The 18,182-nt window shown below is 39.7% G+C and overlaps 1 long non-coding RNA gene across 1 annotated transcript; it reads right to left on the bottom strand.

The window, feature by feature from the left end:
• Nucleotides 1–813: 813 nt before the first annotated feature.
• LOC149919025 (uncharacterized) lies at nucleotides 814–14,149 on the bottom strand. Its single transcript, XR_016464723.1, has 3 exons — nucleotides 13,977–14,149; nucleotides 7,529–7,663; nucleotides 814–2,752 (listed from the first exon to the last, which is right to left on the bottom strand). It is a non-coding gene; the product is annotated as an uncharacterized LOC149919025 (long non-coding RNA).
• Between the last annotated feature and the right edge of the window lie 4,033 nt (nucleotides 14,150–18,182).

Raw genomic sequence — 18,182 nt, 5'->3', positions numbered from 1 at the left:
AGGGTGCTTTAACAAATGCTGCTTGGCCACCTGGGAGTAAGGAACAAAGCCACAATTTATTCAGCCTCTCTATATGCCTAAAATCTCCAGTTTATAGTTTTCCACTGTGAACTACTCATAAAAATAATTCTTGCTTGACAGGTTTTAGGGATGAAGGAAATGCTAACATTTCTTTCCAGGTGAAATAATGTTCTGGAACTATTATTTTAATGTGTTCTTTCCACTATTGTTCACAATTAATTGCCGTTGATTCCTGCATTAACAAAGACATTCTTAGGAATCACTTTGGATTACAAATAAACGCATCTCTTCCTACTGCAGGCTTTATTGTTGCTTAACACAAGGGGTCAAATAACAATGAACTGCCAATAATAGTCACCTAGTATTTCCAATTTTCTGAATTAGTTGATTTTCTGCTACGAAGCTGAGTCTTAATTAATTAAGACTGGATGTTTTCTTAGCTCTAGACATACAAGAAGTCTTAGTGGCATTTCTGTAGGCTGGAAACAGAGGGCTCTACATGGAGCTTATCAGCTTTGAAACACAATTGGCTCATTATTCACTTTGTAACAAAGCCCCAACAAATGCTTTAATAGTTAAATATCTCAACCTCAGAAAAACAGAAAGAATCAACAACAGAATAAAATCTTTTACCAAGCACATAAGTTACTTTTTTTTTAAATACGTTCTCTATAGATTTCAACTAAGTATGTATGCTTGTTGTTAACCTGTCTGCATCAATTTTCAACAACAATTGCTGCTACAGAGTTCATTGAGAAGAGATCTGTTGTAGACCCTAATCAAGTGAAAAGCTCCCACCAAGTGCTATGCAATTTTTAAAATTAAAGATGGACTCTGGGAAAGGATATTTGCCAAAAATTGTTCTCTGCTGGGCAAGGCCTGCCTGTAGTTTCACCATCAACTGAAAGTCAGTCATTGCATGGGCTGTGCTGACTTAAGCAAGCCTGGAGGGGAACGATAAAAAAAAAACAAACAACAGTGTTATTTAGATAACCTTCATGCAGAAAACCATCTAGGGAAAGAACTATGACTTGCAGGTCTCTAAGCTGCTGTCCTCAGGCGTGCCTTGAGTTGGTGCACCTTGGATTTCTCCTTGCTAGCAGGTTGTGCTCTTAGCACTACTCAGACAATGCATGGGAATTTACCAATTTCTCAGTATCACCCATCTTTACTGGGTCATCCTGCTGCACTGATGAGTTAGCAATAAAGGCACTACCATTTTTCAGTGTTCATTTTATGGAACAATTTAATTACCTTCCATCAACTAAGTGGCAACAACTTTGCAAATGAAACAGCAGAATGTCAAACACATAAGTGTCAAAATCTTAGTAACAGACATACTGAGAGCATGTTGTCCCAGGCCTTCATTTTCAAAGGTATTTCATGAAGTGAGAAGTGAATTTTCTTCCTTCCTCATTGAGAGGCTATCAATGAGATGTTAGCTCCATGTTACGTGCTGTTAGCTATGGAATGAAAACCAATTACAACTACTAATTGATCATGAAAGCCTAACAATGACTAGGGGTTAATTAATTACAAAGATATTTCATACTACTTCTGCTCCTTTTCTAATCATCATGTGTAACTTTATCACCTGATATACTTCTTGTTTAAATAAAAATTGGCACAGATTTCCAATTTCTGGAGCCTTCAGATGAAGTGTTTAAGCAACAGCTTAACTTGGAGATAAAAAATAACAGTAGGGTATTCTTTATCTTCAGAAGCCATGCATGCATGTTTTCATGTACCTCCCCAAGAGGTTCTTCAGGCATCGTGTTTCCTCCCAGCTGACCAGAGTTTCTGTTAAACAGGAGTTAACACAATTTCTTTGATGTTTGCCAGATAGCAATATGAATTAAATACTGCTTTGTCCTATTTCCTCTGTCCTTCCCTCTCCAAAATTGGACAGAAAATAATAGGAGTTGCCTTATACATGAAACCTAAGGTTATCTGCACAGAGAGAGTGCAGGCGACAGGAGAGCAGCTGAAAACAGTATGCATTGCTGTACAATATGCCATCATCTGCAAATTGCATATGAAAAAAATACCTGTTGAAACATTCCAAGGAAAAATGTTATTATTTTCCTTTGTATTATGGCCTGAGTCTTTGACCAGAAAAGTCCCAAACTCATTTAGTTGGAACTCTCAATGGCAGATCCTTTTGAACAGCATTCTGCACCTGGGGCTGGGAGGTCACTATGAAACTAGCCCATCTTGAAATACTGTAGGATGTTAGGGTAAGACTTCCCCAGCTCGAAAAGCTGCTATACAAAAATGTACCCAGAATTGCACCAAAATTCCTTTCAGTTTTTCATTCTCAGAAATCGTCCCTGAATAAGCAGTTCTGAGAAAACCTGTACTTTGTACATTTGCTTTGGACTTCAGGGTCTTGTATCTTTAGAGCTGGCAATGAAGCACCACTATTATCTGAACTCTGGCATACTATGTTGTTATTTTTCTAGTAAGTCCTGATTTGACATAATTATATTTTTAATAAATACACAGCAAAAACTGGCTTTGTATTGCGTATGAATATGCTGTTTTCTTTACACTGGGGGAAAGTGCTGTGCTAAGCTAAAATTCTATGCTCTGAGGGGGTGGGGTTTTTTAACACATTTTTGTAAAAGTCAACAGTTTTAAATCATGCTGTTGCTGGACTTCCTGGATTCAGTTTTCTCTTTCAAAAACCCATGAAAACAACTGGTGACTGCTGAAGAGATAAAAAAGATACCTGGGGAAAAAAAAAAAAAAAGAAAGAAATTAAAAGGATGGGAAACAAAACTCTGTTGCAATATGCTGTTGGACACTGAGAGAGCTATTTTCATTTTATTTTTTGTAAAGCTGGTTACATAAAAAAAGCTTTGAAATAAATGACATTAAAAAATCCAGGCTTTTTTGTTCAAGGAATGGAACAGATAACGTGAAACACCTGACACAAGTATCATTCTGAATTTTTGCGTTCCTTTTAGGCCTGCACATTGATTGTTAGCATACCATGTATTTATATACCGCCGTATGTGCATTTCATACACTTCTATTGGCCTGCATTTGGATTTTTCTTAATATTTTGTATTCATTTGGGTCTCAACGCAATGACTGCTATGCTCAATAGGTTTTGAACTCATCTTTTTTGAAAACTTGAATATGATTTAGTAAACAGAATATTCAAGAAGTACAAGTACATTATTTCCAAATATGCTGTTTTATGACTTTAGCAAAAAAGTGAGGCACTGTCAGCACTATTGATTCTCACCACTGCTGGCTCTGTCAGGAGTGCTGAATGCCTGTGGCTTATTTCCATTTTTCTCCTGCTGTGGTGCAAGAGCTCTGGAGAATCATGGAGTTGCTCTTTGCTCTCCAGCTCTTTTGCTGACTGTGCACATACATGAGATCTTTTAAAAAGCCAAGGATAGAACCCAAATTTCCTTCTGATGCACAGATTGCTAGTAGTCTTGAAGATAACAGATAGAGAAGAAAGCTGTAGAGGGTTGCAGGGCTAACATTAGGGATTTGAGCTTTCTTCTTCTGGGATCTGAGCTATCACAGTGGGGAGCAGTGGGGAGCACCCATGATTCTGCCAGTGTGGCAGCACTGACTGGCTATGTTCCCCTGCACAGCACATGCAGTACTGTGGCATTTTTATGGTAAGATCATCGAAAGATTGAACCAGGCCCTATTGTTCATTACCACTTAAATCCCTCTGTGACTGCTATTTCCTTTAGAAATACTAGACAATTAAAGTACTTCATAGAAAGAAATTCTAGATCAATTGACCCCCCAGGATTCATACTCACATTTAATGAACATAAGCCAAGAACAAAGCAAATGCAAAGTAACAATTTCTGGGAGGTACTGTTCACCTGTGCTTTCTCTAGCAGGGAAAAATGTCTAGTATCTATGTCTAACTGTCTCTCTATCTAGAGAAAGAGTTGTGAAGCCTCTTTCCAGTCCATGTAAGTTTCTCTCTCATGTCAACCCGTTAGTTCTCCAATTTGTAATCTAGCCCAGACAAACTCAAAAAGGAATTAAGAAAAAAGTAGTAGCTTTCAAGGATTTCATTATTGTGTAACTAGACATACTCCTTTTATATAGTTTTTCCTATCTTGAAAAATGAACTTGGAATCCTGAGGTTCCTTTTTACCATACTTTTTGTGTATTAAAGTCATAGCCAATAAGAGCCATGCTATCCTAGTAAGGAGAGAATACTGTACAACAGAAGAAAAAAGCAAAGCCTCTGGCAAGATGATCGTCTACAAAGCAGGCTTTGTAGTCTGCATACCTTGCATTGCTACTGAGGAATTATGCGACTGTGGGCTGGTCAGAAAATTTTAAGTATCTAAGAAATTGTTCATAATCACTGCCTCAAATCTGGATTTAAAAAAAAAAAAAAAGCATTTCACTTTGGACAGTTCATTAGGAGGAGTGTTAAACTTATATTTGGCAGTTCCAAGACTCCTTACAGGAGTTTTAAAATCCTTTTGGCAATCCACTATTACTACCAAGTCTACGCAAGCATTTCATTCATTACCAGTGCTAAAAAAAAAATGATACCTTTGGGATGTAAGCATTTCATATCTTTGTTCACACTAGCTGACAGTTCTTTTCATTGAATTACCAAAGCAGCCTGAGGGGTGGTTTTATTTCTCCTGTAAGGGCAGCTGTCCAAAAATCTACAAAAATTTCCAGGAAATCTGACTTTTACACAGAGGTTAAAGAAAGCAGACAGAGAAAAATTCTGCAGCTTCCTTTCCAACGTGCAGATTTTCTAAATTTGTGGACAGGTAGTAAAATCTAAAACTTAATTCAGTAGGGAGAAAGAAATGCATTCTGTGAATTAAGACTTCCCCTTTAAGTTTACAGAATAGCCTTATCCAAAGTTTTTGAACTTGAGAGAGATGTAACAGATGCAGCACTCAGTCATGTGTCTTGTTTGTGGTTAGCCACACAAAGCCTTTTTTTTTTTCTTTTTTTTCTTTTTTTTTTTTTTGACTCTGAACTCTAATCCGTTTTGTTGTTTGGAAAAAGAAAGACTGAACACAGCTGGTCTTGACACAAGCAATAGCCAGTGAAGATATAAAAAAGCCCTATCTCATCCAACTAGCAGATGAACCTTAATTACCTCACAGCAATGTGATTACCTGTGAGATGTCCCCAGATCTGGGGACAAAGAGGACCTGCTGTATCACAGAACGCTTTTTCTAATTTGCTTGAGCCCACCTGTGCTTTTTTTCTACCACATGACATCATTTGGTTTGTCTACAGTGAAGGGTTTATCCAAAAGGGGCCCTTTATCACGAACTTGCTGCCTTTTGCCAGTCATTGCTACATCAGTCCAACATTTAAAATACTGTTGTTATAGACAACGATGTAGAAGAGTTAAATTGAAAGGATACTCTTTTAAAGTTATCATAACAAATGAAAGAGGAAATGGGACTGGAATCTGACATTCAGAAGTACAAAAAACACACACAAAAAACTAAACCGTGATCACAGTGCAATGAGGCAGAAAACCTGCTAATATTTGCAGTTTTGGTTTGCGAATCTTCTGTTTCCAAGCTTTGTTTCTCAGCATAAGCCTGCAGCATTCTCCCCTTTTTCCCCCCACAGTTTGAACAGATACTTGTGAGCAGTACAACTGCAAGCTCTCTGCCTGGCTGTGCCCCTTTCAAAACTAAATGCATCACTTCACTACACTTCTTTTTGCTCTTATCAAGGCATGCTGGGGACTTCTGGCTGAAGAAATTTATTTGCTCATTTCATTTCCAGATAGCAGAAGTTTTCCCCATAATATTGCTTTAGTCATTGAGTTGACTGCATGTTGCTGTGCATGCCAGTCAAGCCCTTGTTACCAACACTGCCCCATGTTGGTGCTTTAGCTGCAACACTGACCAAAATCTAGGCTCTCCCTCATCCTTATGTCTCTGGATTTCCAATCTGTTGAGCTGCTTTATCCAGCATGTAGAAGCCCACCTGTGGCCTCACCTTCCAGGCCACCTCTCCCAGTGCTGACACTGTGCATGCAGTCCCCAGTGATCCCTGCTGAACTGCAGCTCTGACCTAGCTGGCAGGAACCATTTGGGGCTTTTTTCAGGTTGCAGCTGCTCAGAAGCATCCTTGTACAAAAGCAGCTGTAATGGCAGGCTTCTCCTCAAGGTCAAATGACTTATAGGATTGAACTCTCCAGACTCTCAGTCACATGATCTGGGAGAGGATGATGAACAGGCAAAGAGGAACTTCAGCTGAAGGGCTGTTCCTCTGGGATCCAGAGCTGTTTCCTACATGTGACAGGAAGATGTGCTTCCTTCATGCAGAGGCCTGCTCCCTTAGCTTCCCTGGCAGCAGGCCTCCTTCAGGTATCTTCATGAACGAACAGATTTAGTTTCAGAAATAACTGACCTTGCATATCTGCTGTCCTTACAAGTTGGCTTCTGGAACATGAATACCAATAGGCAGTTCAGGGTAACCTAAGAGCATCTATTATTTTCCCTCCCTTCTTAGCACAAGCTAGGTTTTGCAATATCAGAGTAAACTGATTGTTCTGTTCACTGGGAAAGCTGAACTAGCAGATTCTGCTGTAGGCTTTCAGTGAGCCATGCAAGTGAGGAGGAGAGATGCAGTTGTGTTTTAAAGCAGCAGTAGATTAATGGCTGTGCGATGACACTTTGTGCTGGCACAGAGACAGCCTGAGCCAGCACAGTGCCGGGGCCTGGCAGCATTCTACTGCTGCTGTACTTTGCTCCCTAAGGTTTGTTCTCAGCTGGCTGTGGCAGCAGTGCATCAGGAAGTGCCCTGATGTATTAGGGGCTGAAGGTCATCTGAAAATAGAAGTAGAAAATGGTGCATCTTTTCTGGACATTGATGCCAGCTTTGTATTCCTGTACCACAATTTGGACACTCTTAATACGTATCTTCCATAGAAAGTTTCTTCCACTAATAAATGATGTTGTGTGCTCATATACTAGGTAGTTTCCCATTCAGCTAACTGCAATCTACCTACCAGAAATTCCTCTAGATAATGCTAATTAATAAAGACTTATTCCTTATTTTCCTTTATTGCTATTTGTATTTGGGAAGCCGTACTGCTTATTTTTCATCACTTCCTTTCTTTCACCAGGCAGATGACTGTTCTTTGCAGTGGTACAAAGCTAATTCTTCTCAAAGGAGAGCTATCTTTGAGTCCTTCAAATGTAGAAATTCAATTTTTTTAAAAACTGATTTTGTATATACTGGCTCTGAATTTCAACAGGTATCCACTTTGTTTTGGGGATTCTGATATTGGGAGCTTCTATTTCACCATATACATCAGCTCTTCATTTACCCACCACCTCATTTGTTGAAGAAACCATTCCTTGCCTTTATATGTCAGTCCTTGATTGCTCGATTACCCTTCTCTCTACTGCGCCCAGTTTTCTAAGGTGCTGCCTGGAACAACGTGAGTGTAGTCAACAGGCAGATAAAACCATCCCTATAGAGTTATCTAAGGTTATAACAGTCACTGTTTACTCACCATTGTATTCCTCATGCATTCTATTTTCTTATATCTTAAAGTCAGCTTCTATATCTCTGGCTACTTGGGCCAGTTCTTGTTTGGCTGAAGTCTGAGTCAGGGCAAAATCTCAGAGAAAAGAAGGAACCAGATTTCCTGTAGTGCAGTAGAGAGGAAATAAGTAAGATTTGTGTAGCCTGTATTTTGTAACTTGAGAGAACGTAAATGGGTGTTTATTCTACTAGGGCAATTAAATTGGAAATTGGTGTATACAAACGTGAAGTATCACCTTGGACTGGATGGAGAAGCTGGAATTAGTGCATGAAAGACTTCAGACTTACAGTCCAACTGATACAGACAACAAGAAGGAAGCGTGGAAATGATTTCAGGTTTCTCAGGACTAAGGCTGACATGGGTCTGTGTAGGTCCTATGCTTGGAACACTGCTCTGGTACCTGCATTGAAGCAATTATCTGCAGTCATTCTGAACATGCAACGTGAGGCCCAAATCACTTAGATGTGACTGCGGTTATGTAGTTCCTGTCTTTAGGATTTTGATAATGGAACCCTGGGTTTTTAAATGAAAGGACTGGTTTTTTTTGAGTGAATGACATCGTCATTTCTTCTACATCTGCTTTCTGTGAAATGTACACACTCAGATTCTCTAAAAAAAAAAAGTCAGCATCTTATAACTTACTGAAGAGGAAACATTCTCTTCTGAGGAAAATTCCTATCCTCTAGCCTTCAATTATTCAGAAGTTTTGCAAATATCTAGTTCATAGGAATTTTGGAAATTATTCTCTCTGCTTGAAGGTCTGGAATTTCACTGTTTTTTTCCTGCTTTCACCTCCTTCCTATTTTGAAATATCAAACTGCTATATTCCGTTTGCACTTTGCTTTCATTAGCGGAGTGAACAGGTGTGCTACAAAATGTCATAAGCTAAAAAGATTAAAAAAAAAAAATCATCAAAAGAACCGGTTGCTATGCTTCCATACTAATTCCAAATTGCTGTTTGAATTGCTTAACAAATTGAATGTTTGTTTGTAATCCATATCTATGGAATGCAGTTCCATAGATAACAGTATACTTGCCAAAGGCTATCAAAAAGGCTAGGAAATTATTTTGTAAAATGTTCTCCTTTGTAGCAATTTCCAAGGAATACTTTTGTAAAAAGACAGGAATACATTAAATCACAAAGGAATGCTAATAATCACCGCATTTTGTTTTCAAAGCTTGGATAAACTAATACATGAGATTCCTTAAAATAGCCTTTCACTTTTTTTTTTTTTTTTTTTTTTGTGAACCAAGCATTGAGTCTTGCATAATTGAGCAGAGAAGAGCTGAAAAGCTGATGCATAATTTGTTTTAACTAAGATGAGTTTCTTAAATTTGCAGAGCTGGTTGTTAGAAGATTATTTTCTTCTGGGGGAAGCTTAAAACTAAGTACTGACACTAAACTCCGCTAAGCAAACAGTAATATATCTCTGACATTGACATGGAAATTTGGTAAGAAAGCTTCTCTGCTCGTAAGATTTTGGAGACTTTTCAGCTTCAAATCCATTATAAGCCAAGAAGTCACATCTTAGGTTAAATCTTTGAATCTGAGAGAACTGTTTCTGGATTTACATTTTCAGAAGCTGTTTTACTGACAGAAACAGAGATGAAAACTTAAAATAAATTTTCTTTGCCATAGGAGAGAGAACTACACTAGAGCAAGAAAGGAAAACACAATGTGCTGTCCACAAAAATAAACAAGGAAATAACATTGACTAGAAAAATGAAAAGGATGTTGTATTTCAGTAACAAGCAGGCAGTGTGTATTTTGGGTAACAAGAGGATACACTGCAGCCTAATGGGAAAGGAAGAAAATATTGATTCTTTACTATAAAATTTGGTATTTTTGTCTTCATTAAACAATGTGCTTTTAGTCTCATAGTGTAGTGTTTCCTTTTGCATATATTCCAAAGCAGGACAGGATGGGAGAAGAGACTGCAGAAGATAGGGAGAAAAGCTGCATAAAGTCAATTTTAAACAGAAGGAAAAGAGAGAAGCAGCTAATTATAGTCTGAGGAAAACACTTGGAATAGTCTTGGTCCTTCGGGAGTGACTGAGAAGCAAGGTAACTGTCAGGATGGGTTTAAAGCAGAGCGGTCCCAGCAGACAAAGAGCATGTGCCTGGATGAGAAAAGGAGGTCACATCTAAAAGCCAGCCAGCTAGGGAAGAGACAAAGACTGATTCTAATCTCTGAGATATGTTAAACCTGTTTTAAGCCAGCATATATGATTAATTTGTTTGGCGGTGGGGGTGTTAAAAACATGTTAGCTCACATCTTTTTAAACATGATCTGTTTTCCTAAACTGGGCAGAGAAAAAAATGCCTTTTGTTGTTGCTGTTTTGAGATTGGTGTTTTCTTTTCCTGTTTATTGCTGTTGTTGTTGCTTGTTTTTTTCTTTTCTTTCCGGGGGAAACTAACAAATAAAAACAAATACCCTATCAGGCGAATGAGAAATTGATTGAAATCCATTCAGAATGCATCCACCTCTTCTTCGGTAACACATTCCAAGGAAAAATAATTAATGAGCTTTAAAAATGTGGAAGCAAATCTTCATCTAAGGGACAAGCTCTGCAGGAGGGTAGATGAGAAAGAAGTCACTTGGCCTTGACACAGAATTTTTCACATCTGAGAGGAAGTCTCTTGTTTTGGGCTTTGGAGAGAGTTCTCCTGGGGCTGCAGGACATTGCAACACAACATAAGGAATCTAACAACCTCATGCTGTCAGTCCACTACCCTTGCACAGCAGCTGATAGGTGTTTTAGCTTACTCCACTCAGCTAGGAGGTTAGAGAACAGTTTCCTCATAGCTAACACAAGTGCAGAGGTATGCATGAGATTTTGCAACCTTTGCTAAGGTTGGTGTTCACATCACTCGTGTCAGTGTTGTAATTACTCATCAACGAGTAAGGATAGTACTGCCCAGCCCAGATGCTTGGTACACAGGGTAATATGGGACCTATGTGGAAAAGCCAGCAGTAGCCTGCTGATTTCAGCACCTCTGCTGATCAAATAGGCAAAAGTCCAGCAACATTAAAATATCAGATCATCTCCTGGGGGTAAAATCTAATTGTGAAAAGAAGCATAGGAATGAGAGAGCAGAAAAAAAAGGGAACTATCTTAAGCATCACCCAAAATTGCAGATCCCATGTAGGGAATCAAAATTCAGTCTGTGCAGTCTTTTCTCTGTGACATTTGTGGTTTTATTGGGTGGAGGATTGGTCCCACATACCACTTCTTGCTATCCAGCATCCAGAGCAGGACCTTTTAGTGCAAATGTCAGTGGACTAGAATGCCTGGATTGAACACAAGGAAATAGGTGTGCAAGGAGTCTACCTCTGAGTCAGTGTCTCTGGTTCTGACCTAGGAAAATCATTTGCCAGGTCTGTGAAGGAAACATACTCTAATGCATGGTAGGAATCATGTAATATTTTATGATGCTAATGGGGATTGATACACTTTCCAAACAAAAAAAAATTCATATTATTGAGGACTGCAGAATTTCAAAATGTGCAAAAAATATTGTGAAAGTGACTGTTAGATTCCAAGTGCAACAAGATGAAGAGTGGCTTAACCATGGAACTGTAGCACATGCATAACGTGCCCTGCATCAGCTCCACCTTTCCAGTCACCTGTTTTGAAAAATAACTTGTCTCCACACAGACTGCGCTCTCAGATTGGCTCCTCTCTTGTCACTGAAAATGCTAGGGCAGGTGCCAGGGTAGGAGGCAGTACCTTCTGATCTCAGGTCATCTAAGAGAAGGAGAATCACGTGAGGGCAGAATCAGCCACCCCATGCTATTTTCTTGTCCTCAAGTGCAAAGGAAGGACGTTAACAGTTTTACAGTAATAATTTCTTAAGGAGGCTTTTAAAACTCAGCCTTGTTTTTGTTCTATACGAGACTAAAACAAAGCAATATTATGAAATAAATGCTACTTGTTCATTAGGAAAACCCTCTGCCAAGCTGCAAAAACTTTTGGCTTTGCCTGAGCTGATGGAATGTATATGTTGGAATTAACCAAACCAGGGAGAATTTCTGACTGAAGAAAATCTCTTTTTATGCTTAAATAGTTGGTCAAGGCAAAATAACACTTCTTAAATTTTCTCAAGCTTCAGGAAGTTGCACACTGCCTCTTTGCATTTTCTTTTATGTCTCATTTTCCATTTTTTTATAATTTCATAAATAGAGTTGTCTGGGGCTTGTTATGTTACATTGGTTAGAGGCTGGTGAGGAAAGGAGTCCTTGAGCTAACTCCGTTCACTTAGTATATTGACACTGCTCAAGTACTCCTAAACCATACTCTGCCCAGGTCTACACTCTTCATCTTGTTTTCTAAAGCCTAAACATTATGTGGACCTTTTGGCAGCCAAAAAGATCTTGCATGATTTAAACTTACACTGGAAAATCTCATTAATTTTATCCCAGAAAATCATGGTTCACATACAGGGGCTACACTGCACTGTGTAATTTCACAAAGAGAAAAGTGTTAATTAATGTAAATGACACACTTCTTGGGCACAAGAAGAAAATGTTTAAAGCGAATTTCACAAGGTGGAGGATAATGTACTACTTAATTACAACATGCCATCATTAAAAATGATTGCAGTCTTCCTGACACACAGCCCTTTACTGACCATGGAGAAGCTTTGGATCAAGCTTTATATGTTGCTGGGCTGATGGATTCTCTTCAGTGGTGGGAACAGATTTCAGTACAATGAGCAGGTAGCCATTGCCTCTCAAAAGGCAGAGAGATTTTTTTTACACAATTTAAATTGATTGCCCTTTAAAACAATCAGTTTTGCAGAAGGCTTCAAGAGTTAGTCTGGGTGCTGTCTGTGGCCCCTCCTGCATGGTTGCTTGGGAGGTATGTAGTATAAATTCTGTATTTTCTGACTTCTTATTGTTCCTGTAACAGCGAATGGCAGCAGTGATTTGTCAAGCTTGAACACAGTTTCCCTTCACTGTCCTTCAAACTTGGACCTCCCTCGTGATAGACCTGGCATGCAGCATGGATGGCAGCTCTGCCCAGACAACAGCAAAGTCATGGAAATTTGTGAGAACTGAGCCCTCCTTCACAGCAATGAAGCCTACAGGCACTGGCTGCTATCACAATTACAGAGTACCATAGCAAAGAGATGTGTCCAAGGAGTGCACTCGTGCCTTGGTGCTCTGGAGACTCCTAAATAAATCAAGGTTTAGCAGGAAACAAAGAATCAATCAGGGAGCAATTCCTCTTCCTGCTTTCCATAGGGATGTCTGTTCTTCTGGAGCTCAGGAGCACTGTTGATGTACCAGCTGTTCTGTGCTAGCTTGGCTCTGTTCATTTGCTTTTTCAACAACTTAATTTTGAAGGTTCTTAAAATATTACAGGGCAATCTACTCTATAGATTAGCATGGAGAGTTAATGAATACAAAGATACACAGACATGCACTCTTACTGTGTGGTCACAAGCTTGTATTTGCTTCAGAGATGCTGGAGCATGTTGCAATTTCTTAGTATTTTGTTCAAATATTATAATTTTAATAATTCCTTGATCACCATTCTGCGATCTCGCACAGACAACCAAATCTGTCCTGAATGCTGCTCCAACGATTTTAATGATACTGCAACAAAACTAATCTTATTCATAGGCCTTCAAAGCAAAAACTGAATGTCTCACCATTACTGCTATAGAAATAGCAAAGAAATTAAAACCCCCTGGTGGTCCTTACCCAGTCACTGCTGTCTTTACAACTTGGTTACATTCCAGTTTGAATTACTTTTCTATTCAAGGTAGCATATGTAATTATCATTTGCTAACAGCACCTATCTAGTCTGAGACATGTAATGTATCTGCATTCTTGAGGCCTGACGAATGATTCTTTAATTACAGCCACAATTAAATCCTAGCTGTGTCCTTTGACCTGCTGCCTTTCTGCTTTAGGAATGCCCCACATCTGTGCTTGTTGTCGAGGTCACTTCCATTCCAGCCAACATTGTCCCTGAAGGCTCACACCCAGAAAAACAGTTGGTGATTCACCACTGCAGCTTGAAAAGGCTGAATTACCCGCTCAGTGATTCCAGAAGTCATGAGTGTGCTGCTGTTTCATCATGTGCTTTGCTGTGAATTGTAAGCAACTTCCTTTTCTCAGCTGTTTAACTCTGACGGGCCAGCTGTCATTTAATTGATTCTCCATTACTTGTTATTTACACATCCTCTAGAGATGGGCTCTGGGTTCATCATATGTTTTGCTGTGGGGTGTGTGTGTTTTAATGACTTGCTGGCCAAATTTCTTCTTGGAGTGAATCATACTGCTCTGCCAAATCTTTCCTCCACCACTCTCAGACAATACAAATTATTAACCCTAGTCACTAATGATGACAACGTGATAAGAAAGCCAGAAGGAGCCTCAAAAGCATGGTGAAAGATCCTACCTGTGAGAGGCATATATGCAGGTCTAGTGTCTCTTGGGTTTTTTGGTGCTGATCTCCATCTTCAGAATGCATCAGCTGTTCCCTGTTCCTTGCAGCCTCTTGCTGAAGATGATGACCCACGGAGACTCCATGAGGATTATCTTTGTGAAATATTTGACTGCTCCCAGCATCAACTCTCTAAATAAACAAAGTTAGATTTTCAGATGAGCTCAGCCTTTATGTAGCCTCTAAATGAAAGGTTTCAAAATAATTTTGCACGTAGTGCACAGGAATCTTAGAAAAACCACTCCTTGACAGCTGCTGTCAAGTACTTTGGAGGAAGCAGGAGTTATCATTATATAAAACAGAAAACTATATAATTTAGATTTTAATTAGATTTACATCAGGAAGAATAGTTTAACAGTTTCTTAGGAAAGAGTCAATACTTTTCTTCTAAAAAGCAGCTAGCAAGGTCACACAACTCTACAGTCTCTAACAAATCTCAAATGTCACCCTGATGACTTCCATACCTTTAATCAACCCTCACTGCTGTATCCGCATGCATCTGTTTCAAACTGCTTTTTTGCATAATTACAAACTAATTTTGAAAGAGATCTTCAATGAGTTTCACAATTACAACCTCTGCATATGTTAGTATCATAGAAACACTCTGACTAGCAAATTACATAATTAGATCCAAAGAGGAGCAACATTCAGGATGTTAGATAAGGTATTTCTTGTTCATGGGTCAGTACAGGAAATTCAGTGTCAGACACATCCTGGGAAGATGGATGGTATCCTGTGATTTAGAGACAGCTATTCTATATAAAAAAGTGCATTTCCCTTTCCTACCCTTCTGTACTTGTCAGAATTATATTGCTCACTTAGGAAAAAAGGAGAGATGGAATTATTTTTTGAACAATATCATGTTAAGCTTAATTTCTTTGCCTGCCTTGGGGTAAATATACCAGTGGGATCAGGACCTAACTGTTATCACACATTGCTAGAGAGATGGTTAAACCACAGAAACAGTAAGCACAGATGGATATGGTCTGACACAACTTCTTTGTTTTATACAGTTTATTTTGCTATCCTCTGAAAAGTCAAGGATATACATTCCTTTGCACTTTGCGTGATGGGCTGCCTCACTGTTTCCTCCTAAATTATTGGGCAGAAGTGGGGGCTATTGAACTGAAATAGTTCCTATTCTTTCATGAGGAGAGTTTCGAAATCATGTTGGATCCAGCAGCAAATTCCCTTTGCGGTCCCACTAATGCTTTTAATGTAAATTATTAAAACCCAGACATGGGCATTAATATATAACATTTTGTACAGCTTTGATTTGCTGAACTCTTCTGCTCTGTATCCTGAGCTGCTCACAGAGATCGAATTTCCTGAAAATCAGCTCCTAAATCAAAACTTTTATCTTTCTTGCCTCAATATCATGGCTAGAAAGAGCATTGGCCTCTTTCATGATTCAGAGAATCCTATGTCAGGCTACCTGCCCAAATCTCAGCAAATCGAAGTAGTTTAAGCTGCTTGGTTTTCTGAAGATGTGCCATCAAGATTGCACCTTGTGTTATTTGTGAAAGAAACATTACGTTTTTTTCTAAAATAATTCTTGCTAGGCTGGTGTCACTCATTCTACCCAATAGCTTGGCTGTAATTCATCCATTTATCTTTAGAAGCAGATTATAATAAATTATTGATATGTTAAGTAATTGGAGCACAAACTTTAAGAGCCAGATTTCCTTTTCAGAAGAATATAGTATGCATTTTGATTAGCAGTGTAACACTGAGTAGCACACACAGACTGGTAGATGGCACACAGATACTTAAGATACCAAAATAAGGCTATCTTAAGCCCAGAGAAGAACTATACCCTAAGTACAGGAAACGTCTCAGCTCTTTTCAGAATTGCATGCCCAAGCTAACATGAATTTATTTGAATTAAGGTATACCAGTGAACATATTTTTGGGGGGTGAAATGACCTTCTCTTGACTTTTTCTCTTCTAGCTGTATTCTCAGACTTCCTCAGTTTGTACTCTGCATATACAAAGTTTTGGAGAATTATTTATTATGATTAAGTAGAGTGCAGATTACAGTCCAAGCACTACAGATGGAACTATAAAAGGTCTAAAAAAAAAAAATCAGCGGTACAGAAGTTCAGCTGGAAAGGGAGACAGAGTTGCAGGGAAAACAGCTGCACTTGATCTTGAGATGGACGGTCAGGAGGGATAGGAATTTCCAGCTTGGATTAAAGGACACAAAAGTAATTTTGGATAGAAGCTTCGTCACATGTTGTCTGAGCACTGCAGTCCATTTAAGTAGACGCTGAAAACATCAGTATACCAGATAATAGATATCAATAAAACCATATGGAAGACAGAACCAGTTTCCGGATTTTTTTTTTTTTTGTCTGTGTGGTGTGCACTTAATCAACATGTTTAACGTTCTGTTTGGTTTAGATATTCAGCTATTGATGTTTTAAATCAGATTTATGAGCCGGATCTGACATTTAAGACCGGTCTTTTCCATTTGCCTCACATTACTCACTTTTGGGAAAGAGCAGCTCTATGGGGCTTCAGACCATTTGTTTCGGGGTCATCCTTTACTGACATTGGGTCCATTTAGACAGAGGCTTTTTGACACAAATATTGCATAAACACAAATATAGCACGGCACCCTTCATGACTGTGCACTCAGTGACAGGACTGGATGCTGCTACTTAACAAAACCAGGAAACAGGCAAAAGCATCTTGGGAAAAAAAAAAAAAAAGGCAGAGGATAAAGAAATAGCATTTTAGTTGCCCTGTATGGTCAGGGCCAAGAATGCAAACTACCCAACAACTCCTCATCTGTTCAGTTAATACCGCAACACATTTTCTTCTTGTCCTCATGAGTCTCTCAGGCCTCAAACCTCTCAAAGAGCCCAGAGGAGTGGCACAGCTCACTCCCCACAGCTTCTGCAGATGCAAACAAGCCCTCTCTCTTTCTCCCCTGGCATGAGACCTCCAGTGGTCTCTGCAAGGTCGTCACAGCACTGTGAGCCCTGGGCAGGCTTCCTCCGCCTGCTGCGCCAGCTGTGGGACCGCCCTGCTCCACGCAGCTGCAGAGCAGGAGACAAGCTGGCTCTGTAATTAACCACAGGAACATCCATGGAACTCGTTCTCCATGCACCAATCACAGACAGATGAGGTTGTGTTCACTCGCACACAAGCAACATTTATTCAGCCCTCGGCACACAGTACCTCTTACAGGCACCCGTTTCACAGCTTCCTTCAAGCAGGAGGGAAAACAGCCACAGAAGCCAAGGGCTTCTGGGTTTCACTTTGACTCATGATTTGGCCTTACTTAGTCACATCACTTCTCCGCTTTTAGTTCCCTCATGGAGAAAAGCACACAAAGCTGGATTTGACTCTGCAAGAGAGCTCTCCCAAAGGAAAGAAACTGGAGACTGCTGCGCAGAGCAGCAGCAACTCTCCCCACAGGACAGCGTCCACAGCAGAGGTGGAGCAAAGTGCAGAGCCAGGCTGTGACCTGCAATAAACCGTTACTAATCTTGAACCTCTGGAAATGATTTTCCTGGTATCAATAGCACAGCTCCCCAGAGCTGGCATTAAGTAGAAGTGAAGCTGTGGTGTGATCCTGCCAGCTCAGAAGGGCAGCTGGTTGCCTGTTCTGCTACGGGAGGAGAGGGTGCCAGAAAGGGCAGCAGGTAGGACAGCAGGCCCACCTCTGCCAGGCCCGAGAGCCACCTGAAGCAAGGGAAGTTCTCTGCCTCAGAAAATACCCAAAAAAGGTGTGGATACCCATGGTCACGCCAACAAACCTACAGCATGAGAGAGCATGAGAGAAGTTCTATCCAAGCGCCCAAACCAAAACAGAGTGAAGATGTGGATCAGTGTGTGGTGAAGAATTCCTCCCTGCAAAGTCTTGTGTTAAAATTTAGAATCTATAATCTTCAGCAAGGAGTTTTTGAAGAGAACTAAACCAGTTTAATAGATAGTTTTGAGGAGGCAATACCCCACATGTATATAATATGGAAGTACAACAGCACAGTATTACAACCGTAACAACTATAAACAAACAGTTATTTTCCTTTCAAGTTTCTAGATTTTTAAATTCAGATATGGCGACGTTTCCCTCTCAGCCACAAAAAAACAAGGCTGGAGGTTGTCATTTATCATTTGGCAGCAGGAGCTGAAGCTTAGCAGAGCAACTCA

Source organism: Phasianus colchicus, chromosome 2, assembly GCF_987193195.1.
Source record: "Phasianus colchicus chromosome 2, bPhaCol1.hap1.1, whole genome shotgun sequence".
Classification (NCBI taxonomy): Eukaryota; Metazoa; Chordata; class Aves; order Galliformes; family Phasianidae; genus Phasianus; species Phasianus colchicus.
The sequence above is the reverse complement of the archived record's forward strand: the minus strand, read 5'-3'. Positions and strand labels throughout refer to the sequence as shown.